Source organism: Neophocaena asiaeorientalis, unplaced genomic scaffold, assembly GCF_003031525.2.
Source record: "Neophocaena asiaeorientalis asiaeorientalis breed wild unplaced genomic scaffold, Neophocaena_asiaeorientalis_V1.1 scaffold146, whole genome shotgun sequence".
Taxonomy (NCBI): domain Eukaryota; kingdom Metazoa; phylum Chordata; class Mammalia; order Artiodactyla; family Phocoenidae; genus Neophocaena; species Neophocaena asiaeorientalis.
Window position 1 is genome coordinate 105,735 of NW_020172676.1, and position 11,866 is coordinate 117,600.

Sequence of the window (11,866 nt, forward strand, 5' to 3'; positions counted from 1 at the left end):
AAATTGATAAACCATTATCCAGACTCCTCAAGAAAAAACGGGCGAAGACTCAAGTCAATAGAATTAGAAATGAAAAAGGAGAAGTAACAACTGACACTGCAGAAATACAAAAGATCATGAGAGATTACTACAAGCAACTCTATGCCAATACAATGGACAACCTGGAAGAAATGGACAAGTTAGAAAAGCACAACCTTCCAAGATGGAACCAGGAAGAAATAAAAAATATAAACAGACCAATCACAATCACCGAAATTGAGGCTGTGATTAAAAATCTTCCAACAAACAAAAGCCCAGGACCAGATGGCTTCACAGGCGAATTCTATCAAATATTGAGAGAACAGTTAACACTTATCCTTCTCAAACTCTTCCAAATATAGCAGAGGGAGGAACACTCCCAAACTCATTCTATGAGACCACCATCACCCTGAGACCAAAAACAGACAAAGATGTCATAAAGAAAGAAAACTACAGGCCAATATCACTGATGAACATAGATGCAAAAATCCTCAACAAATCAGTAGCAAACAGAATCGAACAGCACATTAAAAGGATCATACACCATGATCAAGTGGGGTTTGCAAGGATTCTTCAATATATGCAAATCAATCAACGTGATACACAATTGTCTGTAACAAATTGAAGGATAAAAACCATATGATCATCTCAATAAATGCAGAAAAAGCTTTAGACTAAATGCAACAACCATTTATTATAAAAACTCTCCAGAAAGTTAGCATAGAGGGAACTTACCTCAACATAATGAAGGCCATATATGACAAACCCACAGCTAACATAATTCTCAATGGTGAAAAACTGAAACCATTTCCACTAAGATCAGGAACAAGACAAGGTTGCTCACTCTCAGCACTATTATTCAACATTGATTTGGAAGTTTTAGCTACAGCAATGACAGAAGAAAAGAAATAAAAGGAATCCAATTCAGAAAAGAAGAAGTAAAACTGTCACTGTTTGCACATGACATGATACTATATGTAGAGATTCCTAAAGACTGTACCAGAAAACTACTAGAGCTAATTAATGAATTTGGTAAAGTAGCAGGATACAAAATTCATGCACAGAAATCTCTTGCATTCCTATACACTAATGACGAAAAATCTGAAAATGAAATTATGGAAACACTCCCATTTACCATTTCAACAAAAAGAATAAAGTAACTAGGAATAAACCTACCTAAGGTGACAGAAGACCTGTATGAAGAAAACTATAAGACACTGATGAAAGAAACTAAAGATGACACAAACAGATGGAGAGATATACCATGTTCTTGGACTGGAAGAATCAACACTGTGAAAATGACTCTACTACCCAAAGCAATCTACAGATTCAATGCAATCCCTATCAAACTACCAATGGCATTTTTCACCAGAACTAGAACAAAAAATTTCACAACTTGTATGTAAACACAAAAGACCCCGAAGAGCCAAAACAATCTTGAGAAAGGAAAACAGAGGTGGAGGAATCAGGCTCCTAGACTTCAGACTGTTCTACAAAGCTACAGTAATCAAGACAGTATGGTACTGGCACAAAAGAAGAAATATAGATCAATGGAATAGGATAGAAAGCCCAGAGATAAACCTATGCACATTTGGTCACCTTATTTTTGATAAAGTAGGGAAGAATATACAATGGAGAAAAGACAGCCTTTTCAATAACTGGTGCTGGGAAAATGGCAGCTACATGTAAAAGAATGAAATTAGAACACTCCCTAACAGCATACACAAAAATAAACTCAAAATGGATTAAAGACCTAAATGTAAAGCCAGACACTATAAAACTCTTAGTGGAAAACATAGGCAGAACACGCGATGACATAAATCACAGAAAGATCCTTTTTGACTCACCTCCTAGAGAAATGGAAATAAAAAATAAATAAACAAATGGGACCTAATGAAACTTAAAAGATTTTGCACAACAAAGGAAAACTTAAGACGAAAAGACAACTCTCAGAATGGGAGAAAATATTTGCAAGTGAAGCAACTGACAAAGGATTTATCTCCAAAATTTACAAGCAGCTCATGCAGCATAATATCAAAAAAAGAAAAAAAAACAACCCAATCCAAAAATGGGCAGAAGCCCTAAATAGACATTTCTCCAAAAAAGATATACAGATTGTGAACAAACACGTGAAAGGATGTTCAACATCACTAATCATTAGAGAAATGCAAATCAAAACTACAATGAGGTATCACCTCACATCAGTCAGAATGGCCATCATCAAAAACTGTACAAACAATAAATGCTGGAGAGGGTGTGGAGAAAAGGGAGCCCTCTTGCACTTTTGCTAGGAATGTAAATTGATACAGCCACTATGGAGAACAGTATGGAGGTTCCTTAAAAACTACAAATAGAACTACCATATGACCCAGCAATCCCACTACTGGGCATATACACTGAGAAAACCATAATTCAAAAAGAGTCATGTACCACAATGTTCATTGCAGCACTATTTACAATAGTTAGGACATGGAAGCAACCTAAGTGTCCATTGACTGATGAATGGATAAAGAAGATGTGTCACATATATACAGTGGAATATTATTCATCCATAAAAGGAAACAAAATTGAGTTATTTGTAGTGAGGTGGATGGACATAGAGTCTGTCATACAGAGTGAAGTATGTCAGAAAATGAAAAACAAATACCGTATGCTGACACATATATATGAAATCTAAAAAAAAGAAAAAAAATGGTTCTGATGAACCTAGGGGCAGGACAGGAATAATGACGCAGATATAGAGAATGGACTTGAGGACATGGGAACAAGGAAGGGTAAACTGGGACGAAGTGAGAGTCGCATGGACATATATACACTACCAAATGTAAAAAAGATAGCTAGTGGGAAGCAGCTGCATAGCACAGGGAGATCAGCTAGGTGCTTTGTGACCAGCTAGAGGGGTGGGATAGGGAGGGTTGGAGGTAGATGCAAGAGGGAGGAGATATGGGGATCTATGTATATGTATAGCTGTTTCACTTTGTTACACAGCAGAAACTAACACACCATTGTAAAGCAATTATAATCCAATAAGGATGTTAAAAAAAAAAAAAAGCTGTGTGAGAAACCTGAGACAATTATGTTGTTTTAAGTTGCTTTGTTTAGTACAATGAGCTACAGAATGATAGAAAACTAATCCACTTTTTTAAATATCTCTGAAATCATAACAATTAAGGTGATTTTATTATTTTTTTAATTCACATTAATGGAAGGAGATTTTAAATGGTGAGGCAATTGTGCATGAGTGGGCCTACCTGTACATGTGTCTATACAGAATTCCACATCAAGTGTGGCATATGCCTCTAAAACTAAGTTCTAATTAAAATACCTCAAACAATTTATATCATTTTAATCAGTTATTGTATGTTTCACTGGTAATGAAAAATGTTGTGCTAACCTGAATTAAATGAACTCGTAAGCCTAGGAAAGTAAAACAATTATGTGGTCCTCTATGGTGTATACTTTTTATGTTTGTGTATTTACATATTTACATTTTAATTTTAGATAGCCATTCCTTTAAAATTGTATTACTATGGAAAGAGTAGTAGGTAACTGATTACTACTATTTCTACAAAAATAATGCTGAAGAATGAATCTGCAAATGAGGGATATCTTAATATATGAAGCAGATGAGAATATTCAAGAGGAACCTAGGACCTTACTCAGTGCTGCTTTAACTTGCCATGGTAACAGGTACTAATGTGTTTTAACATTTGACAAAATACTAATATTCAAAAAGAGAAGGCGGTAATTTTGTCCAGAGAGTTGCTCTCACCAAAAATAATTGTTTTATGTGATACACACACATATATATATACACACACACACACAAAACATATATATAATGGAATATTATTCATCCTTACAAAAGAAGGAAATCCTACTGTTTGCAATATGGGTAAAACTGGAGGGAATTATGCTAAGTGAAATAAGCCAGACAGAGAGAGACAAATACTGTATGTTCTCACATATATATGGAATCTGAAAAACTGAACTTATAGAATCAGAGAGCATATTAGTGGTTGCCAGGGGCTGGGGGAGGGGGAAATAAGGAGAGGTTGGTAAAAGGATACAAACTTTAAGTTATAAGAGAAATAAGTTCTGAGGATCTAATGTATAACATGACTATAGTTGATAATACTGTATTGTATAATTGAAATTTGCTAAGAGAGTAGACTTAAGTGTTCTCAACAATAACAAAAAAGGTAAATATATGAGGTGAGAAATGTGTTAATTAACTCAATGGTAGGAATCCTTTTATTTGTTAGTTAATACATTAATAAAAAAAAGAATATTTTCTCAAAGTCAAAAAAACATAATTGTTTTACTAGGGTGAACTATCATTAAATCAAATTCTATTCTGTGAAAATGAGAAATTCTTGGGCACATTTTGACAAAATATATTTAAAGGGTTTATTGCAAAGATTTGATTGTTACTCTATTGTGGATATTTTTAAAGTTGTTTTCTGATTTTTAAGTAGAAAAATACAGAATAGGTACAAAGTAAAATACATAATATTATATTTATTATTTTGATTATTTAAAGGCAACTTGATATCCTCAATTATTTTATGTTTTTATTATTGGCCTCTTTATTCATAACATTTAAGGTTTTCATTTAGAAATTTTGTTTGTCTAGTAAAACATCACTTTTTTAAAACTTTTTAATTTATATTGGAGTATAGCTGATTAACAGTTGTGATAGTTTCAGGTGCACAACAAAGCAACTCAGCCATACATATTACATGTATCCATTCTCCCACAAACTCCCCTCCCATCCCGGCAGCCGCATAACATTGGGCAGACTTCCCTGTGCTATGTCCTTGACATATACACACTGCTATATTTAAAACATCACTGTGATCAAAGGAATAACAAATAGAATAACACAAAGTTTTATCATTCTGACAAGGCTATCATGCTTTGCACAATGTGGCAAAAGCAAGATTACAGAAAATTTTAACTACTTCAATTTTAACACAAGTTCCACTGACTTCCTTGATTTCCCCAGGCAGAAGGTAAATTTTTTGACATTTAAAGAAATTCCCTAACAACGCGTTTGCCAATGATTTGTACTTGCCAATTATGATCATTCCAGTTCAATAAATGCTGTCTGGAAACAAAAGGAATGAAGTAGAAATACTCCCAACTGATACATTATTTTTGAAGGATTGGCATTACATAATTAGCAAATGTTATTAAATACCTTTAAGTATCATTAGTGAAGAAGAATGGAAAACTGTTTAATGGTTACCCCTCTCTGTGCTTTAAATGGATTGATAGTGCATGAAGCCATTTAAAGACATAAAATATAAGATGACAGGCAGGACCATCTGTTTTATATATTCATTATCCTATACAATTTATTTTGCATAATTATTTCATTAAAAAAGAATTCATTGAATTGATACAGTGTCCATAAAAGAAGGTGAAATGCCTACATACACCTCTGATTACAAACTTATCTGTAGTAACATTTCAATGACATTTATATTAGAATTACAATATATAGCTTTTTTTTTTTTTTTTTTCGGTAAGTGGGCCTCTCACTGTTGTGGCCTCTCCAGCTGCGGAGCACAGGCTCCAGATGCGCAGGCTCAGCAGCCATGGCTCACGGGCCCAGCTGCTCTGTGGCATGTGGGATGCTCCCGAACCGGGGCATGAACCTGTGTCCCCTGCATCGGCAGGTGGACTCTCAACTACTGCACCACCAGGGAAGCCCTATATAGCTTTTATTTATGTTCTCGTACTCCTCGAAATTGTTGTCATTACAAAACATGACTTGTAATAGAAGTTCTTACAATGCAAGTGATAGTGTAGTTTTGTTAAATAAATCTTTGTCTTTGAAAAGCCATGTTTTCAAAAATTTATTATTTTATCCAAAAAAATTGCTCTTAAAATATTTGAATGATAACCCCATTTCCACTATGAACAAAAACATCCCAAGAATTAAACAAGTTGAAGATGATTACTTTTCTGTACAAAGTAATAAAGTATTTACCTGACTATGTATCAGAACTATTCCAGATTTTTTTTCATTTAACAAGAAGGAAAGGTATGGGACTGGAGTTTGAGCAACAAACATGAAACATTAAAATCTATAATTGTTACAAAGCAATAGAGGTAGGTTATAGAGCTGGCCAGCCAAGTCCCTGCAATAAATTAGAAAGATGTGCTGTATAATTGTTACCCCCATAGGAATCTTTATAAAACTAATGAAATATAAATTACTCCCCCCAACATGAAAGAGAATCTTTTTAGGAGTATTAAAAATGTTTTTAAAATAACATGCAAAACAGCATCTCTTTATCTCTCTTGAGTATTGTGGCAATATGTAAAGACTTACTAACAAAGTAGATAACATCTTTTTATAAATATTTAATTTAAAAGGAACATGCGAAAAAAGAATTTATAGAATACTCTTGTCAGTATCTATATAACTCTGTTAAGTATTGTTGTAGCATGTAGTATAAGGTTCTAAATGAAACAACAGAAGCTATTACAAACAATCAAGAAAGCCACCTTCATAATATGACACCTAAAGCACAAGCAACAAAATAAAAAATAAACAAGTGGGACTACATCAAAGTAAATAGTTTCTGCACAGCAAAGAATCAACAAAATGGAAAGACAAACTATGGAATGGAAAAAAAATTGCAAACCACATGTATCTGATAAGGGATAATATCTGACATACATAAAGAACTCATATAACTCAATAGCAAAAAAATAAACAATTCAGTTAAAAATAGGTAGAGGGACTGAATACACATTTTCCTAAAGAACAAAAATGAATGGCCAACAGGTACTTGAAAAGGTGCTCAACATCACTAGTCATTAGGGAAATGCAAATCAAAACCACAATGAGGTATCACCTCACATCTGTCAGTAAGGCTATCATAAAAAAAAAAAAAGACAAGAGAATAAATGCTAGCAAGGATGTGGAGAAAAGGGAATTCATGTGCACTGTTGGTGGGATTGTAAATTGGTACAGCCAGTTAGGACAAGAGTATGGAGGTTCCCCTCACCACCACAAACTGAAAATAGAACTACCATATGATCCAGCAATTCCACTTCTGGTATATATCCAAAGGAAACAAAAACACTAAGTCAAAGAGATACCTGCACCCCCATATTCATAGCAGCATTATTTACAAAAATTAAAACATGGATAGAAACTAAGTGTTCACTAAAAGATGAATGGATAAAGAAGTTTTGTGTATATATATATATATATATATATATATACACACACATATTGGAATACTATTCGGTCATTAAAAAGGAGGAAATCTTGCCATTTGCATAAACATGAGGTGCAAATTGAGGGCATAATGTTAAGTGAAATAAGTGAGATAACGACAAATACTGTATGACCTAAGTGATATGTGGAATATTTTTTAAAAAAGAAAAATAATCTTATAGAAAAAGAAATCAGATCTGTGGTTACCAGAGGTGGGGAGAAGGGGAAAGGGTAATAGGAGGAAAATTGTCAAAAGGTACAAACTTCCAGTTACAAAATGAGTAAGTACTGGGGATGTAATATACAACAAGTTGACTAGTTGACTATAGTTAATGCTGCTTTATAGCATATATCTAAGTTGTTAAGAATATATCCTAAGCATTCTCATCACAGGGAAAAACCTTTTTATTCTTTATCTTTTTGTATCTGTATGAGATGGTGGTTGTTAACTAAACTTCTTGTGGTAATCATTTCATAATAGATGTGCATCAAATCATTATGCTGAACACCTCAAACTTCTATGGTGCCCTATGTCATTTATATCTCAATAAAACCAGGAAAATAAAAAACACTAAAATCCAGGAAATCACCAAGGAACAACTCAAATGGAAAAAAAACAAGAAAGCAGCCTCCAGAATGTCCCATGAAGTTGACAGTCACTGTCATCAAAATTTTTGAAACTGAAAAATGTATAGAGCAATAATATTTATTGAGTATGAGTAATTTATTTACTATTCCAATTTTAAGCCATTCACCATGCTTCCCCCAAAAGTTGGAAGTTTGTAGTAGAAAAAAGAAAATGCTGACTTAAAAAATTACAAAAATTACAAAACATCGGGGAAAAAGTTACCTAATATTCTTATCACATTGACTCTGCTTTCACTAACAAAGTACGTTATAAGTCAATCTGGTTTTAGATCCTGTTACTTAAAATACAAAATTAGTTTAACCTCCTCACTACTAAGTTCCTGTCATATACTTTTAAAAGGGAAACATTTATGTTTCAAAAAAAGTACTTATAAAATGCCCCATTCAAAGACTTTCTCAGTCTGACCATGCCATGTCATATTCACAGTTATGTTCAGAATATGAATTATGAAAATTTTATGCAAATACTACTGAAAACACATCTTTAATCTTGATATTATTCATCTCTTAATACCAGATGGTTTGTATTTATCTAGAACCAGGAAACAGCACTCACACGTAGGCAGCCAAAATAAGTCAAAAGTCTACATTTAAAATCTCACACACTTTACATATGGTTAGCCCAAACCCAAACTATTTAGATTCTAAATACATGCAGAATAAATTCTGTTACGTGACAGATTTCTTTAGGCTGGTGACAGTATGGTAAGGAGGAATATTTTAGACTCTTTACAAATAACTGTGGCAAAAAAGATAGTTGATGGTGTACGGTATTCTGTCAAGGATTCTGGTAATGTATTACCCTCAGTCCTTAAACAGAAATAGTCTTGGCGCTTACCTTAAAAGCACCCCTCACTTGTAATTTTAAAAGGTTATAATATTAGAGTGCCCTTCACACAGAGTTTTATTTACAAGAGTTGCACATTATTTTCACTTGCTGTTCTGCATCTTGGCCATCATACCACTGGTACATAAGATAATTTTGAAAGAATTTCATTGAATGTTTAAAGTATTACAGAAGTATTTTAATCTATGCATCTTTTGGATTTTAGAAGAAATTTTATTCTTTGAAGTAAAAAGGAACTGCTATAAGAGTTGCAAACTCTGTACCTGTGTATATATGTATTTTGGGCAATAAAACAGCATGGTCTGAGAATGCAAAAATATAAAAACAAAACAAAAAAATGGCAAGAGGCTTATTTAGCTCTAAAAAGATTTACATACATTTCAATGATACAGAGAAAGAAATTATGTTTTCTAATGTAAAGCTCTTAGAAAAGGAAGGGGGCTGAAATCTCTTTCCTTATTTTCAACAGGGAGAATTAACCTTTTAGTTTGTATGTGCCCTTATAACAGTTAACAGGATTTTGAATGATTTGATGTCAAGTCCATAAGAGTTATACAATACATCAGTCTTTACTATAAATAAAGAAGGTGATTGTATGAAGGTAGTTTTTTTTGTGTGTGTGTGGTACGCGGGCCTCTCACTGTTGTGGCCTCTCCCATTGCAGAGCACAGGCTCCGGACGCGCAGGCTCAGCGGCCATGGCTCACGGGCCCAGCCACTCCGCGGCATGTGGGATCTTCCCGGATTGAGCCACGAACCCGTGTCCCCTGCATCGGCAAGCGGACTCTCCACCACTGCGCCACCAGGGAAGCCCGAAGGTAGTTTTTAAATTGGCTGTTGGAGATTTCAAGGTACTTTGAAGCCGGAAGAGCTCATGCAATTTTATCCATATTGGTCTGTAAGGATTTGTGACAGCTTTCCCTGGCAATTTTCTACCATACATCTTATATTTTTAGCCTCTTATTTTTTTCCTAGAAATCAGGTGGGGTTTACTCTCCTCTGTTATTATTTTGGAGGCATTTTACCCTATCAACAAAAGTAGAAGGCAGAATTTTAACCCTATCCCAAATAAGAATAATTTATCCTTATTGTTCCTCATAATGACAATTGTTCATTTTAGTTTTCTTTGAAACAGACATCTTAACTTCTGAAAATTAATTACAGGCTTATATTTTTGTTAATATAAAAATGGATGTGAATATGGTATTGTAATAAGGTGAAAATTCAATAAAGTGTATATACCAACACTATAAAAGTTTTAAAGTTTTTTTATAAGTTACCAAGGACCTGCCATCAAAGTCAAACTGGAGTTATGGATTCAAAAATTACAACTAGAGGAGGATAGTTAAAGTATTGATTTGTACTAAAGATAGATACTATTTTTGATTCTGTTAATTTAATGACACCAAGCAAAGCAGTGTGCTGTCAGCGTGTGCAGGTAACACTGAAGGCTGTCAGAAGTCTTCCAAATACAATGAGTAGTAGTAAAATGCAGTAACTTTTAGTTGATGACAGGCTAGACCAGAATTTTAACTTTAACTGAAACAATTTAATATATTTATCTTTTCAATTGTTTTGTATAACCTACTATTTCTAGCTTTGCATTATTTTAATAGAATTGTTTATTTAAAAATTTTAAATTATCACATGACAAGAGAAATACAGTCAGAATATCTAGCTAGCATCTGAAGAGCCTAAGTAAACATTATGCCAATCTTCAGAGCTGTACAAAAAGATAGAGTAATTTCACGGGTGCTAGGAAGTCTCCTACATACTTTTTGTTTTCTTGGGTAACTAGTGATTCTGTTCAAGTCCTGAAAAAAACTGCACAAGATGCTTTGTCCTTCTAAAGTGAAGCAAATTATAAAATATTTTATTTATAAAATAAAATATTCCATGGAAAGGAAACACATTTCTCTTGCCATTTAGAGTCTCCCTGACTCTACATTAAGGCTACATTTGAGGTTTGGGGCCAGCTTCTACCTAGACAGCTACGTTTGGTTCACTTTATCAATGCTTTACTAGTCACTTGTTCCTCTCATTTAATTGACAAAGTTTTACCCATCTATGCTGATCTTTTACACTAGAAATACAATAAAGACTTTTACTATGGAGAATTTCAAAAGCATATATCATGTAAACCTAATGGCATAATGAAACCCCATCACTGATACAGTAACTATCAACTTAAAAGCCAATCCTGATCTACTTGTACCACATCTTCAAATATTTCAGTTTATATCACCAAAAGATAAGGACTGTTTTTCAACATGACCACAAAGCAATGGTTTCAACACACACACACATGCATGCGCAACTTACCATCAAATATCTATTTAGTGTGCTCAAGTGTCCAGTTCCAAAGGAAGTCCTTTTGATTTTTTACAGTTCATTTTAATAAGGATCTAAATAACTTCACACATGACTGATTGACATATATCTTATATTTACTTTAGTCTATACTTTTCTACCATCTATTATTTTTTCCTTACACTTAACTCGATACAGAAATCAGGTCATTTGTTCTGTAGAAAGTCCCTCTGTGTAGATTTTTGCTTAATGTCTCTTTAAGGTGTAGTTTAGCATATTACCCTGTCTTCTGTATATCAGAATCAAGTCTAATTCGTTGTTTATGGAGTTCTTCCAAAATAAGCAGGTAAAAACTTGTTACCTCTAAGAGACTTATTAAACTATATCATTGCAAAACAAATAGACATGGCTTGAGTGGAATAGCCAAAAATGGCTGGTCTCTTCTAAAAGTAATAGGAATACTCTTTTTCATGAAGAATGTTCAGTAACCTTCTAAATCCTTTCCTTCTGAAATAAAGCATTAGTAAGAGAGAATACTATGAGAATACTATGAGTATCAGTAAAGGCCACCTTTTGTTCATATAGTCTCCAGTTGGTGTTTTATTAAACTTCATTCACCATTTTCCTCCCCCCGTTGAACCAATCTATGCTGCCATACAACCTCAGGATAAGCCGTAGAACTGCTGGACATAATTCCTTTAGGCTTAATAGTTATAGTGTTTTGTAATGAATGATGACTATATTTCACCACAGAACCTTTACTTAGAGAGGCTTGTAGTTTAGACGGGTCATTCATCACTGATT